Genomic DNA, 13,733 nt, shown 5'->3' with positions numbered 1-13,733 from the left:
CATGTTTTACCTACTGAGCCAGTTAGGAGCCCCTTGAAGTAAAAATATCAGTATCTTCTACTTGGGCCATCTACTAGAAAATGAAGTAAATAAATTTTTAAAAGTACTTTTTGATAAAGTTACCTTTATGAAATTGGTTTTAAAATCTTGATATTGGGATTATTTTCTACCATACAGTAGACATTAAAGATTATTTTGGAAAAAGATACATCAAAGAAGACCATTCCTTGCAAAGCAAAACATGTTTAATCACTAACAAAAGGCTCATTAATCAGTCAATAAATGAAGAAGAAGAATTATATCAGGAGAATATGGATTGCCAAATATCAAACGATTTTATAGAGTAGATCCATTATTGCTGATGCAGTCAAAATATACTTTGAAGATATATAGAGGATCTATTCTATTAATTGTTTAAAATAGTTATTTGAAGTTACATTTAGAAAGACCAGTGACATTTTCTTCATATTAGTTCATATGCAATATATATTAATAGATTATAGATGTTATTATTCTTAAAATTTTATACCCAAATCTGTTTTTTTTTTTAAAAAGAGGAGCAATAATGTTACCAAAATAGAAGTATAAACTAAAAGAAAATTTAGAAGAAATACATATACTCCAAATCTATGTTCTCCACTGCACTTAGGGAAAAAAAAATCTGCTTTAAAATGACTTGCAAAATCTTGCAATGGCTAATTCCTTGCCTGATTTCCTACATCATATCATGTTATAAAATCCATATGACATTATAAAACCTTTTTCCTTCACATACCACATTTTTGGCACATTGCCTCTTTTCAGTTCCCTAAACCCTCTCCATTTTCATGACCTCAAGGTCTTAAATCCTTATGTTCCTTAAGTGATATTCTTCCAAGAATGCTTCTCTTTCATTTTTTATTGGGAAACTCCATATCCTTCAAAGGCTAGTGTCATCTTAAGTGTTTTTTTCTCAACAAGCCTTCTTTGTCTGTGCTCACCTGGTCCCCTTGCTCCAACATCCAAGAATCCATGATTCTTATGATAAACTGTGGTCAGTTATTAATAAATACAAGAGACACAGAGGCCTCAAAATCAATAGTCTTATAGTCCAAATAATGAACTCAACAAATATTTTGACTATTAAGTTTCAGTACAGATTTTAAAATAATGTTGATTCATGAGTGATTCTCAAACTTTATGTAATAAGTTGTATATTCATAGAGACCATGTTACATTTTATCATATAAAGTTTCTGTGAGTGATGGACTTTTATTAACTAGACAAAACTATAAAACTGATAAATTAAAAGATAAAATTTTGCTGATTGTTTTTCAAGTTTCTATGTTTTTGGTTAGATGTCTAGAAAAGGGGCAGGTAGATGATTGCTTCTTTTTATTTCAATCATAGTGATGTATTCTTCCAGGAATTTCAGAACTAAATTTAAGGCCAACCATAATATCAGTACTCACCATTCATTCAACAAGTATTTATTGAGCCCTTTTATGTGCCAATGAGAAGCTGGCCAAATCTCTAAAAATCAATTCTCCCATTAATCAGTTCATCTACCCAAATTACTAAGTTCAATCAATTCACCAAGTTCAATAATTATTGATAATTGTTTCCTAGCAGCTTTTTAGCTATGGAATTGTCAGTGAACTCTCTATACTATAACTTTCTACATTAGAACTGGGCAAACTATCTACATTTGTTCAACTTTACTGCTATGCCTTTGTCTTTTATTACTTCTTTTTGTTGGGTCCATAATCAAAGGAGCGGGACTGGTACAAAGAGAAGGTCAAGCAAAGCTTTATTTCGTGCCAAGCATCAAGAATCAAACCGACCATTCGGGGCCACCTCTTACAGAGAGAGCAACCCCTCCCTCCCTCACAGACTAACTTTTATAGAGCAAAGGCCATGTGGTTGAGTCTGGCAACACACAGGGAGCCAATGAGATTGTAACACGCAGAGTAAGCTGCACAGTCATGCTAGGTCACACACGGGTGGCCAATTTAATTACAATTCACCCCACAGTAGCTATTTGAACTAGCCTATCACCTTGGTCAGAATTGGCGTCCAAAAGGCGGGGCCCATACTCCTTGGTAGCTAGGGAGACAGTATGAATGCCCCACTGATTGGATGTCTCCACCTGGCCCGACTCATCCCTGCATCTGGGCTCTGTTATCTCCACCTGACCTGACCCACCCTTGTATTTGGGCTCTGTTATCTGGGACTTGTCACCATATTTTACTGGTTTCCTGGATTGCTTTTAAGTAGGTTCCCCTGGGGGGAAGGGAGCAGGGTCAGTTTAAGTTTACTGCATAAACAACAAAATCACTGTTTAACCAGATGGAATCGCTCTGGCTAAATAGGCCTTATACTTTTCTCTTTATATGCTATTTTTAAAATGTATTTTTTTCCTAATTTATTAAGATTATCTCAGATTTTATTTTCATCATTCACACTTTTAAGAAAGCCAGTATAAACTTGAAATAATAAGAACACCCTCTTCTTTCATTTGAGTCATTGGTAAGCATATTAATTGTTGTGTGACATCAGGCCTGACTTCTATGGGATGGTTCTTGGAAATGCTTTCCAGAAAGATTTAAATCATTGTCATATAAACATTTATTGCTTTTTTTTTTAATTGCTGTGTGCAGCTACCTACAAATAGAGTGGTGGAAACAGTGTTCTTGAATTTGGAATTACAACCTCCAGAAAGCTTTAAAGGAGACCGTAGAAGAGGAGATTGGGGTAGATTAAGCATTTTCTATGTACTTTACATTTATTAAAGATTTCATTCACCTCTCACACTTGTCAGGGAGCTAGGATTTTCCTCAGTGAATAAATAAGGAAACTAAAGTTCGAGGAGATTAAAGAATTTGTTCACCTTCACCCCCCCCTTAGTTCTTTGAACTTTGCCATTTTGCATCTGCCAGAAATAGTAAGAAATGTTTTTCAAAAATAGTACTCTGATCATTCAGTGCAGAAATAAATTGCTTTGAGATTTCATTTTAAGATATCATTGGCTGATTTTAATTTCTTAAGAAGATAAATTTCTTAAGAAGTTAAAAGGTATTAGGGAGAAAATTTTTTTCTTCACCATTTAAGATTCTTCTGGCTGATCTAAGAATTAAACTGACATGGAACAGATTGACAGGAGAAAAATGAAAGTGTAATAACATGTATACCTCCTGATACATGGAAGAAGACCCAGGAAATCTGAGTAACCCCCTGAATCGGCAATCGCCATCACCTTAAATACTATCCCAGCTAACAACAAAAGAAAATGTTGGGACAGAGGGAGATCCCAGTTATGAGAGGTAATCAGAAAAAGCACAGTAAACAGGGTAAGTTTGTTATGCAGATTTAAGTCATTGTCTTCTCCATTAATCACAGCTCCTAGAGACTGGGTCATTCCCCTCTTTTTGGTATCACCAGGAAGACACCCTTACAAATGGCAATTTCCGTTGTAAATGTAAATATTTCTTAAAAAAAAAGTGTAACTTCTCAGTTTTCAGGGCTTCCCTTGTGTCTGTAGTTTCTTAAAGATAACCAACTTAAAATAATCAGTGTGCCATAGTGGCATATCTTGGGGTTTGCAAAGTTTGCTCCCCTACAAAGGTAAGAGGTGAGAGGAAAATAGGATTTGGGGTTGGGGATGTATTTTTTTCTATTGTTGGCATAACAAATTACTATCAACATAGTTTAAAACAACCTCATGTATTCTCTTCATAGTTCTGGAGGTCAGATGTTCTGGTTAGTTCAGTTATATTCTCTGCTTTGGGTCTCACATGTCTAAAATCAAGATATCAGCCCTTGAGAAATGATATTATGTGATGCAATAGAGTATTAGCTAAAGCTACAATAGCAACCATATTGCAGTATAAAGTTTCAGATCAATATGTTGTACACAAACTTGCACAGTGTTATATGACAGTTGTATCTCAGTAATGGAAAAAAAGATGTCAACTTCATGATTCCTAGATGGAGGCTTTGGGAAGGATTCACTTGCAGGCTCATTCATGTTGTTGGTGGAATTCAATTACTGTGGTGATTGGACTGAGATTCCTGTTTTCTTAGTTGCTGTAAGCTGAGTGCTGCCCTTAGATGCAAAGAACCTCCTCTCCTCTCCTGGACTCCCCTCCCCTCCCCTTCCCTCAGCTCCTTCTTTTCCCCTCCCCTGCCTTCCCTTCCCCTCCACTCCTTTTCTCCTCCCCTGCCTTCCCTTCCCCTCTCCTCCCTTCTCCTCTCCCCTGTCTTCCCTTCCCCTCCCATTCCCTCCCCTCCCCTCCACTCCCCACCCCTTCCCTCTCCTCTCCTCTATTCTCCTCTTTCCTTATTCTTGCACATGGGCTCCTGCATCTCAGAGCCAGCAACACTGTGTTGAATCCTTCTCACACTTTGATTTCCTTCACCTTCATCTCCCAGTTCGAAAAATTTCTCTGCTTTGAAGGGTTTATGAGATCAGAATGGGCCTACCCAGGAAATCCCTGATAATCTTCCTTAATCAAATCTGCAGTCCTATTTGCCATGTAACATAACCTATTCAAAGGTTCGGAGGATCGAGCCATGGAAATTTGGGGGGAAGGGACCATTCTGTCTACCACAAACAAGAGTACAAAAGGGAGAATCTTTTCTCAATTTAGAAGTATATTTGAGGGAATTCTTGGGACATTTTTGTTAGATAAAATCTACTCTACGCATAGAATTTCCAGTTTGATTATTGTTTTCCTGCTTAGTTGGAATTTGTGGGTAAATAAATATACAGATCTATAGTTAAGAGTCTTCTTATCTCCCATTTTTTGGTGTAAGCTGATTTTACTTTGATTTTTTGCTTCTAATTTATAACTTTGCAAGTATAATTAAGTATAAGTTTCACAAAAATGTTTTGCTTGTCCATTTAAAATACATTTTCCCTGATTACTACATATTTTTGGTTTATTGTAGCTTCATTTGGATTATTGCAGTGATTAACATTACAGCAGAGCACAGAGGATTGAAATTCCTAAGTATCACTCCTAAAGATCTGAAAATTGAAGGAGCAGACTATTGACAGTAATGAGTTACAAATGACAACTTGTATTTTGTTTGGAAAATCACTTCTTTCCTTGAGGAATTATGTTTGTATTGGTTTTCATAGTGTTTGGTCTTTGGAGAGGTACTTGTGATTTTAGGAAACACTAACTTTATCTTCAAATTCAATGTAATTTGGATCTCTGATAGCATGTTTTCTAAGTTCTTTAAATTAGAAATAACTTTACCCTTATGCCAAAGAATCCAAGTAGTTCAAGGTTAAACAGTGTGTCATGGTGATGTCAGAGATGCCTCAACTTTACTACTCCAAAAAATGTTTTATTCCATGGTTTCTTTTCCTACTTCAATAGAAAAATATTGACATAAATTAAAAGTGAACACTGACTTGCTCTTTTGGGAACTGCCCCTCCTTTTTTCCTGTACTGACACTAAAATCATTCATTTCATTTTGATTGGAGACAAAATCTGTTACATCAGTTTCCATCTACATTTTGCCTGAGAAAAAATGTAGAAGACAGCAGTTTTAATGTTGAAATGGATCCAATTTCTACTAAGTATGTCCTCAGAGCTTTTGGGGGTTTATTTTTAACTCTGACAGAATTAATTTAGAATAAGACATAAATGACCATTACTGTCCCTGTCTAATTTTCTGAAGAATGTGTGGTCACCTATGCTTTTGATTATGCAGTAGAAATGTGCACTTTCAAGTAAACATAGAAAATTTTATTACAGGGCACAATAATGTATCTGCTCAACTCCTGCTGAAGTCATTTGAGTTTGCCGACATTTTCATTTGACTAAGAATTTAAACGAAGTACTCTAACAAATCATTATGACATATATTAGGTTGTGGTTGGTGCTGAGAGGGTGATGTTGTATTGTGTTCCGTGGGGAGATTGCAGACCTGTGAGATTTTGGGGGCTTCAGTGGCTCCTGGACATTATTTTTATGACCTGATCGGATAGAGCTAACAGTCTTTAAACACTTCTGAGGAGCTCGATTTCCTCTTACCATATTCACTCTATGTAGATTCCACCCCCAGTGCAGTGTACATGTGACCATGTGTGCACATGCCTGTATTGACAGTGAAGGTTGGGACAAACCACGGTCTCTGTATTCCATTCCCCACTTTGAAAAGGATGAGAGAAAAGCTCTGGCCCCAAAGTAAGCCTAGACCTGAATTTGAATCATGGTTTCCTCCTTTGTTAATAATTTTGTGACCTTCAGTGGTCTCATTTTCCATGTAAAATGAAGGCAGTAATATTGAAGACTGAAAATCATTTCTGTAAAACACTCTGCACATTTTTAGTCTTATTATAGGCAGTTGATAAATAATAGTGATTATTATTGTTATTATTACAAAAACCCTCCTGTCACTATATTTAATTTATTCCATCTATGAGAAACATATATGAATAGAAACAAAGTCATTTTTTATTATCGTTTAAAAAATATTTAGAGCCCCACACTGCAGGTGGTTTCATGAGCACAATAGGCTCTGAACATGTAGGTGCTGCCAGAAGGAACTTTCAGAGCTCAGCTCTATCTTTGTAGTTTATTAATCTGCTACCATGGAAACAGATATTTAATCCTTCAAAACAAGAAAATGGCTTTCAACAACACACTGTTTCAAATAATTTGATGATGGTGAGCAGTATTTCTTTCTTTAAAAAAATGTGATTTTTAAGTGACTAACCTCATTTTTGGCAATCTGATTTGAGTTTCCATGGAAACAGAAGTGACAGCTGAGACCCCTAAGCTCTTGTAACTAGTGGGGCTCAGGTTAAGGCTTGCAAATGTCAGTTGTCCCAAGGCACCTAGAAGAGCCAATAGAAATAAGAGTCAGCTGAGCTCCAGGGAACAGAAAGGAACTATAAATCAAACATTTATAAAATTATATACCCACAGTGCTACTCGTTTGAGAAAAGCGTGTGTGACAGGTATGTAGAGACTGACCCATGGATGTAATTCAGGGTAAGAGTTTATATAGTTCTGCTTCATTCTAAGCACCCTTTACTGAGTGGCTAAACAACTTATTTATTTGTAATGTGTTTTTGTTACACTAAGTATAGGAATATTGGGGAAGGAAAGTAAAAGTGGCCCTGTTATTTACTAGCATCAGAACTAACTATGAAAGGAGAAGAATCAAATAAAAATTTATAAAAGTCAAGTTATGAAGACAGATGTGTTCATCTGACACTGGCCCAAGTACTTTTTTGGAGGTTTTTATTATTAGTCTTCGTAGAAATTTTTCTAATTCTTAATATTTAGTAATGACATTACATACCTCTCAGGCTGATTAATATAAAGACGATTTTCATTGTCTTATTTTAGAAAGACTTTTTAGTAGTTCCACATCATATCAGAGGGAGAAACAAATTAGGATTTCCCATCCTGTGTTCCTGACACATACTCTAAAATGCACCACTTTCCCTGCCGACCCTCAGCTCAAATTTCTATTGAAAGTAGTGTTATTATCACTGACAAGAGGGCTTGGATCTCTGAATTGCTTTGTGAGTGGAGAGGATTATCCAGTTTAGGTTACTCTGACCACCAGATCCTGTACTAAAAATCTCATTTGAGTCCTATAAGAATCCAAAAGGGTTTATTTAATTATCTAAATAAATATTTAAATATATAAGTATCTGTATCTATCTAAAGGGATTCTGATCAAGGTAGGTTTCATAAAGAAAGCAAAAGGTTTAGTTGAGAAGGACTGAGTTTGCTTTATGGCATGCACAATATAGTTTCTCAATATTTGAGTGTACACAAATATACAAGTAGAATGTGATACATAGATGAAAAGGTATCCCACTAAGGAATTATTTTATTTTAGGAAAATTTTGCTAATTATTTTTCTGATTATAAAAATACCATGATATGCTGGTTTTGAATCTTTTAAAACAAAACTAAAGAATTGAAAAGAAAATAAAAGTCACGAACAAGCTCAACATTCAGTTTGTGTGTAAATGGTAAATATATAACATATCAGCTTATATATCCTTATGTAAATTTTGACTTAAATGTAACCATAGCATCCTTTCACATATTTACTCTCATATATATTCTTATATGAATTTGTAACATAATATATGTATTCTTTCTAACTTCCTTTATTTTTAGTGGGTGTTTTCTTTCTATTTAAACATCTTAAAAAGGTAATATTTTATTATTTTTAAAAATTGTGGTAAGAACAATTAACATGAGATCTAGTCTCTGAACAAACTTTTAAGTATACAATATGCTATTGTACTATAGGCACGACGTTGTATAGCAGATCCCTGGAACTTATTCATCTTGCGTAAGTGAAACCTTATACCCATTGATTAGCAGCTCCCATTCCCTCCTTCTTCAGCCCCACAAAACTGCCATTCCACTCCATGATTCTATGAGTCGATTATGTAAGATACTTCATATGAAGTTTATTTCAAACTCAGCACAATGTCTACAAGGTTTATCCAAGCTGTTGAATATTGCAAGATTTCCTTTTCTAAGAAGAGTGAATAATATTCTGTTGCATGCATATACCACATTTTCTTTATCCATTCATCCATCAATGGACATTTAGGTTGTTTCCATATCTTGGCTATTGTAAATAGTGCTGCAATGAACATGAGCATGATATTATATCTCTTTGAGATCTTGATTTCAGTTCTTTTATAGAAATACTGAGAAGTGGGATTACTGGATCATATGGTAGTTCTATTTTCATTATTTTTGAGGAAACCCCATGCTGTTTTCAATAGTGGCTGCATTGTTTTATGTTTCCACTGAGAGCATTCCAATTTCTCCACATCCTCAGAACACTTGCTGTCTTTGTTTGTTTGTTTTTAATAATAATAATCCTAACAAAGTGAAACAATATCTCATTCTGGTTTTGCTTTGCATTTCCCTGATGTTTAGTGATGTTGAGCATCCTTTCACATACATGTTGGCCATAAGTATACTTTTGGGGGGTGGGATGGGGAATGTCTCTTTAGTTCCTTTGCTTATGTTTTAATTGGATTACATGTTTCTTTGCCTTTGAATTATAATTCATGTATTTTGGATATTAACCTCTTATCAGATATAAATTTTACAAATATTTTCCTCCATTGCATAGATTGTCTTTTAATTTTGCTGATTATTTCCTTTGCTCTGCAGAACCTTTTAGTTTGGTATAATTCCACTTGTTTATTTTTGCTTTTGTTGCCTATAGCTTTCAAGTTATAGAAGAAGTCATTGCCAAGACCAATGCCATGAAGTTTTCCCCCTATGTTTTACTCTAGGAATTTTTCAGTTTCAGGTCTTACTTTTAAAATCCATTTGGAGGGGTGGCTGAGTGGCTCAGTTAAGTGTCTTTGTTCAGCTCAGATCATGATCCCAGGTCCTGGGATCAAGTCCACATTGGGCTCCCTGCTTTGTGGGGAGCCTGCTTCTCCCTCTCCCTCTGCCACTCCCCCTGTTTGTGCTTACTATCTCTCTGTCAAATAAATAAAATCTTCAAAAAAAAATCCATTTGAGGTTGACTTTTGTGTATGGTGTGAAATAAGGATATAATTTCATTCTTTTGCATGTGGGTATCTATTTCTCCAATACCATTTGTTGGAGACTCTTCTTTTCCTATTGTGTATTCTTGGCATCCTTATTGAAAATCAGTTGACTGTATGCATAAATTTATTTCTGGGCTCTTGATTCTCTTCCACTGAATATATATCTATTTTTATGTCAATACCATACTATTGTAATTATTGTAGCTTTGTAATGAATTTTGAAATCAGGTGATGCTTACAATTGTTTTTTCCCCACAAGACTGATTTGGCATCTTTCCTAGTGGTACCACATGAATTTTAGAATTATTTTTTCTATGTCTGTAAAAAGAATGCCATTTAATCTGCTTTGTTTTTAACTTCAAGTATGTCATAAATATCTTTCCATGGCTAAAACTATAAACTCAGTATTAACTTTTGTAGTAGTTTCATAATATTCCAATATGTGGATGTGATCATGACTCTTGTCTTGTGTGGTTTTTCTAATTTAGAAATTTTAATTTTTGTGTAGTCACATTAGTCTTTTTCTTTAAGGGGTTTGCCTTTTTAATTTTGTATAGAAAGGCTATCCCCATCTTAAATATTTATCCAAAGACCTTTAGGTTTTCTTCTAGTTTACAGTTTTTTTCCCATTATTTTAAATTTATTTATAATTTTTTTTTTTTGCAGTTGGAGGTATGAATATAAGTTTTTTTTTTGTTTATTTTCACATCATTTTTCACTAATTGGTAATACTTTTATTATCACTTTATAGATGCTTAGATCCTTATATATATTGAGCCTGTCCATTCTATTAATATGTTATCTAGTGTGGAAGAAATACTGTACTATTATTATAAGTTTATAATATATCTTTATATCTTATAGGAAAAGTTTCTTATTAGTCTTTGTTTTCACAAAATTTGAAATGAAATTCAGTCTTATGATCTAGTTCCAAAGCAGAACTCTCATTTAGATTTTGATTGGAATTATATTAAGTTTATAGATTAATTTGGAGAAATCTGATCTACTCATAATATAGACACTTCCTCTCCAGAAACATGGCATCACTACATTTTTCGGTTTGCCTCTTATGTCCATCAATAAAATGTGTATTTTTGTTCCCTTGAAACCAGCATTTTACTCTATCATTGCTTTAGCAGTCTTCCCTCATTATATCAAGAGTAGAATTTTATGGACAGTTGCTATCACAACATTAAGTTACCAGCTTCTCAACTCTACCACTTACATCACTCAGGGATTTGCTATTTACCTGTTCAGTTTCACCATTTGGTAGCAAATTTGGCAACGTCTGCATCAACTGGAAGTTTGCCTAGAGTCACACAGTCATGGGAGAAAGGCATTTTTACAGTGAGAGAGGGAAAATTCCAGTTGTTTTTCCTTCTTCGTTTCTTGGTCTAGTTTTCGATTAGTTCCTGAGATAAATTGTTCTGGCTCACATATTGCAATTTTATGGTGACTACAGGGTGTGAATTGAGCAAAGAGGATGGTTTTTATGACCACTTGTTTTCCAGGGGAGGCTGCATTCTACCATTATAGGTTCATTCTTTTGGTTTAAGCCTCTTTCTCTCCAATACAGTGAAAATAACTCCATATACTATTATAACCTAGTAACACTTTAATTAGCAGATTATTTCCATCTGGATTGCTATATGAGAGAAAGATCTTGGCCACAATGAGACACTGGTTATGTAAATTTTAGTTGTGGAGTGTTGTCAAGACTAGAAGTGTGGATCTTTGTAGAAGGCTGTGGGGTGATAAGGGGACATTGCAAAACTACAAAGTTGGAGGAAGAGGTATGGTCTTTTGAAGAGAGAGGAGGGGTTATTAATGAGAATTTAGGAGAGCTCAGTAAATGAAACTTCTTTTTATGTCTATAGCTTGTCCTGCCTAATTGTATAGAAAAATTACATGAGGAATAGAGGAATAAAGGGGGTGGAGGTTATAGCTGCTTTTACAGTAAAATCCATTAAGTTTCCTTCCCACTAGTGCAATCTCAGCCGACAGAAGGCAGGGTTATTATTGCTAAAAAGCGAGCCAGCAGCTGGGCTCCTTCTACGAAAAGAATTCTGCTGTCATCAATGCAATCATTTTTAGTGACAGATTGAAATAAACATCCAGACCAGAGTTACTTCTTTAAAGTATCTTTTTTTCCCCCCAGCTGTAATGATTAGGATAATCCTTTAATACCGCATTTCTAATAAAATATTGCCACTTTATTCTACATAGTTATCTGTGTGGCGTCATTACTGATGCTACCGAAAAAAAAAAAGTGACTTCCAAGCAGCTACATTTCTTGTGCAGCACACACAGCTGCCACTTGAAGCTCAACTCACAATCAATTTGATAAGTCAATCAATTTTCATTTTGTCTTCATCTCCTAGGTAACCAGAGCATCCATCTAGACCTTTGCCAAGGGAGAATATTTAAAAAGTAATATGTATTCATAATCGGTTTTCTTCTAACACTGACTTAATAGAAAAGCAAAGAGCTGCCCATGCAGTATTTTAAATCACAGTGACACAAATTTTCTTTGATTCTGGAGAGAGAGCTTGAAGAGGAACATACTGTGGAATATAATATCGTTATATTTCAGCCTCTTACGATATATCAGGAACAAAAACTACACCACCTGCTATGTCTATTATGTGTTTAATGTGAATAACAAGCCTCTCACTGCTGGTTACTTAAACAAATCATAAGCCATCTGACATTATACTTATAACCCATCCCATGTTTCATGAATCTGAGAAAGACACAAGTTGGAGCAGGGGGGAGTTGCTTTGGGGTAAACCTTTTGATGTGAGTACAAAGCATCTGGCCCCAAAGGAAGTCATTTATCTCCCTCCAAATCCCTGAAAAAAAAAAAGGCATTATGTAAAATATAATCATAAAACAGTATTATTGGCACAAGGTAGTGGATGAAAATTTTTAACAGTTGCAAAAAGCATTAAATTTTGCTTTACTTGAATCTTCGTGCTGTGTGAAGTCATGAGAAAAATGGAACACTTGGTGTTTTTAGGAATAATATGTAGGAAGTCATGGATCTTGCCAACTTTGTTGCTGCAGTGTGACATTCAGAATCCGCTCACTACACAGGCTTTAAGTTCAGCTGAGTCTACCCCATCTACCTGACACAGCAAGGTGGTTTATTAGCTGTTGTTTCCTATAGGAAGGTTCAACAAACTTCTTACAAAGGTTCAACACTAAGTATACATTAAAGAATGTACATGTAAATGTACATTAGAGAGAAGTCATGTTTGCTAGAATTGAGAAAAGAATATGAAAATAAAACAGTATGGATGAAATTATTAGTCCATGGCTTTTTATGTTATAAGTATTGATTTTCTTGAATATTTTGAGGGATTTGGACAGTATTTAAGGTCCTGGTTCTATATTCAAAAATGAAGTGGAGGCAAAGATTGGACACAGCATGCCTTTATGGGAAGACCACATACCTAAAAATCTGTCTTGACTCTTTTAAGATCCTTCAGTAAGAACTTGAAAAAGTTATTCATTTCTCTGGGCCTCATCTACAAAATGAAGGGTGTTGGTGAAGGGAACTGAGTTTCCTCCAAGTCTAAAATTCCGTGTTTTTATCTAATAGACTCTAAGCACTTTAGGAGTTCCTATACACAGAGAGAGAGACTATATTTTTTTATTCTTTATTTATTTATTTATTTTTTTTTAAGAGAGAGAGCTCATGCACATGAACAGGGGAGGGCAGAGGGAGAGGAAGAAACTTAAGCAGACTCCAAGCCCAGGACAGAGCCTGCTGTGGGGCTCCACACAGGCTTGATCTCAAACACAACCCAGATCTCATGTGATCTGAGCCGAAATAAAGTCAACACTTAACTGACTGAGCCACCCAGGTGGCCCTAGACTATATTTATGTAAAATGCTGTAAAACTCTGAGGAATATATAACTAGATATTTAATCAGATTTTAAATAATTTAATCAGATATTTATTTATTTAATACATGTATTTAATAAATATGATAAGTACATAACATTTAATTTGTGTGTGTGTTTTTAAAAGTCATGATATTTTATTAGTATTGCATGTTATACTCATTAGGTATTATGTTGTAATATATATTTTTTTATTATGGTGTGTTAGTCACCATCATTAGTTTTTGATTTAGTGTTCCAGGATTCATTGTTTTCATAAAATTTAATTTGTCTTT

The sequence above is a fragment of the Lontra canadensis genome, unplaced genomic scaffold (assembly GCF_010015895.1).
Source record: "Lontra canadensis isolate GAN:19392208 unplaced genomic scaffold, GSC_riverotter_1.0 scaffold62, whole genome shotgun sequence".
Classification (NCBI taxonomy): Eukaryota; Metazoa; Chordata; class Mammalia; order Carnivora; family Mustelidae; genus Lontra; species Lontra canadensis.
Note: the sequence above shows the minus strand (reverse complement) of the source record.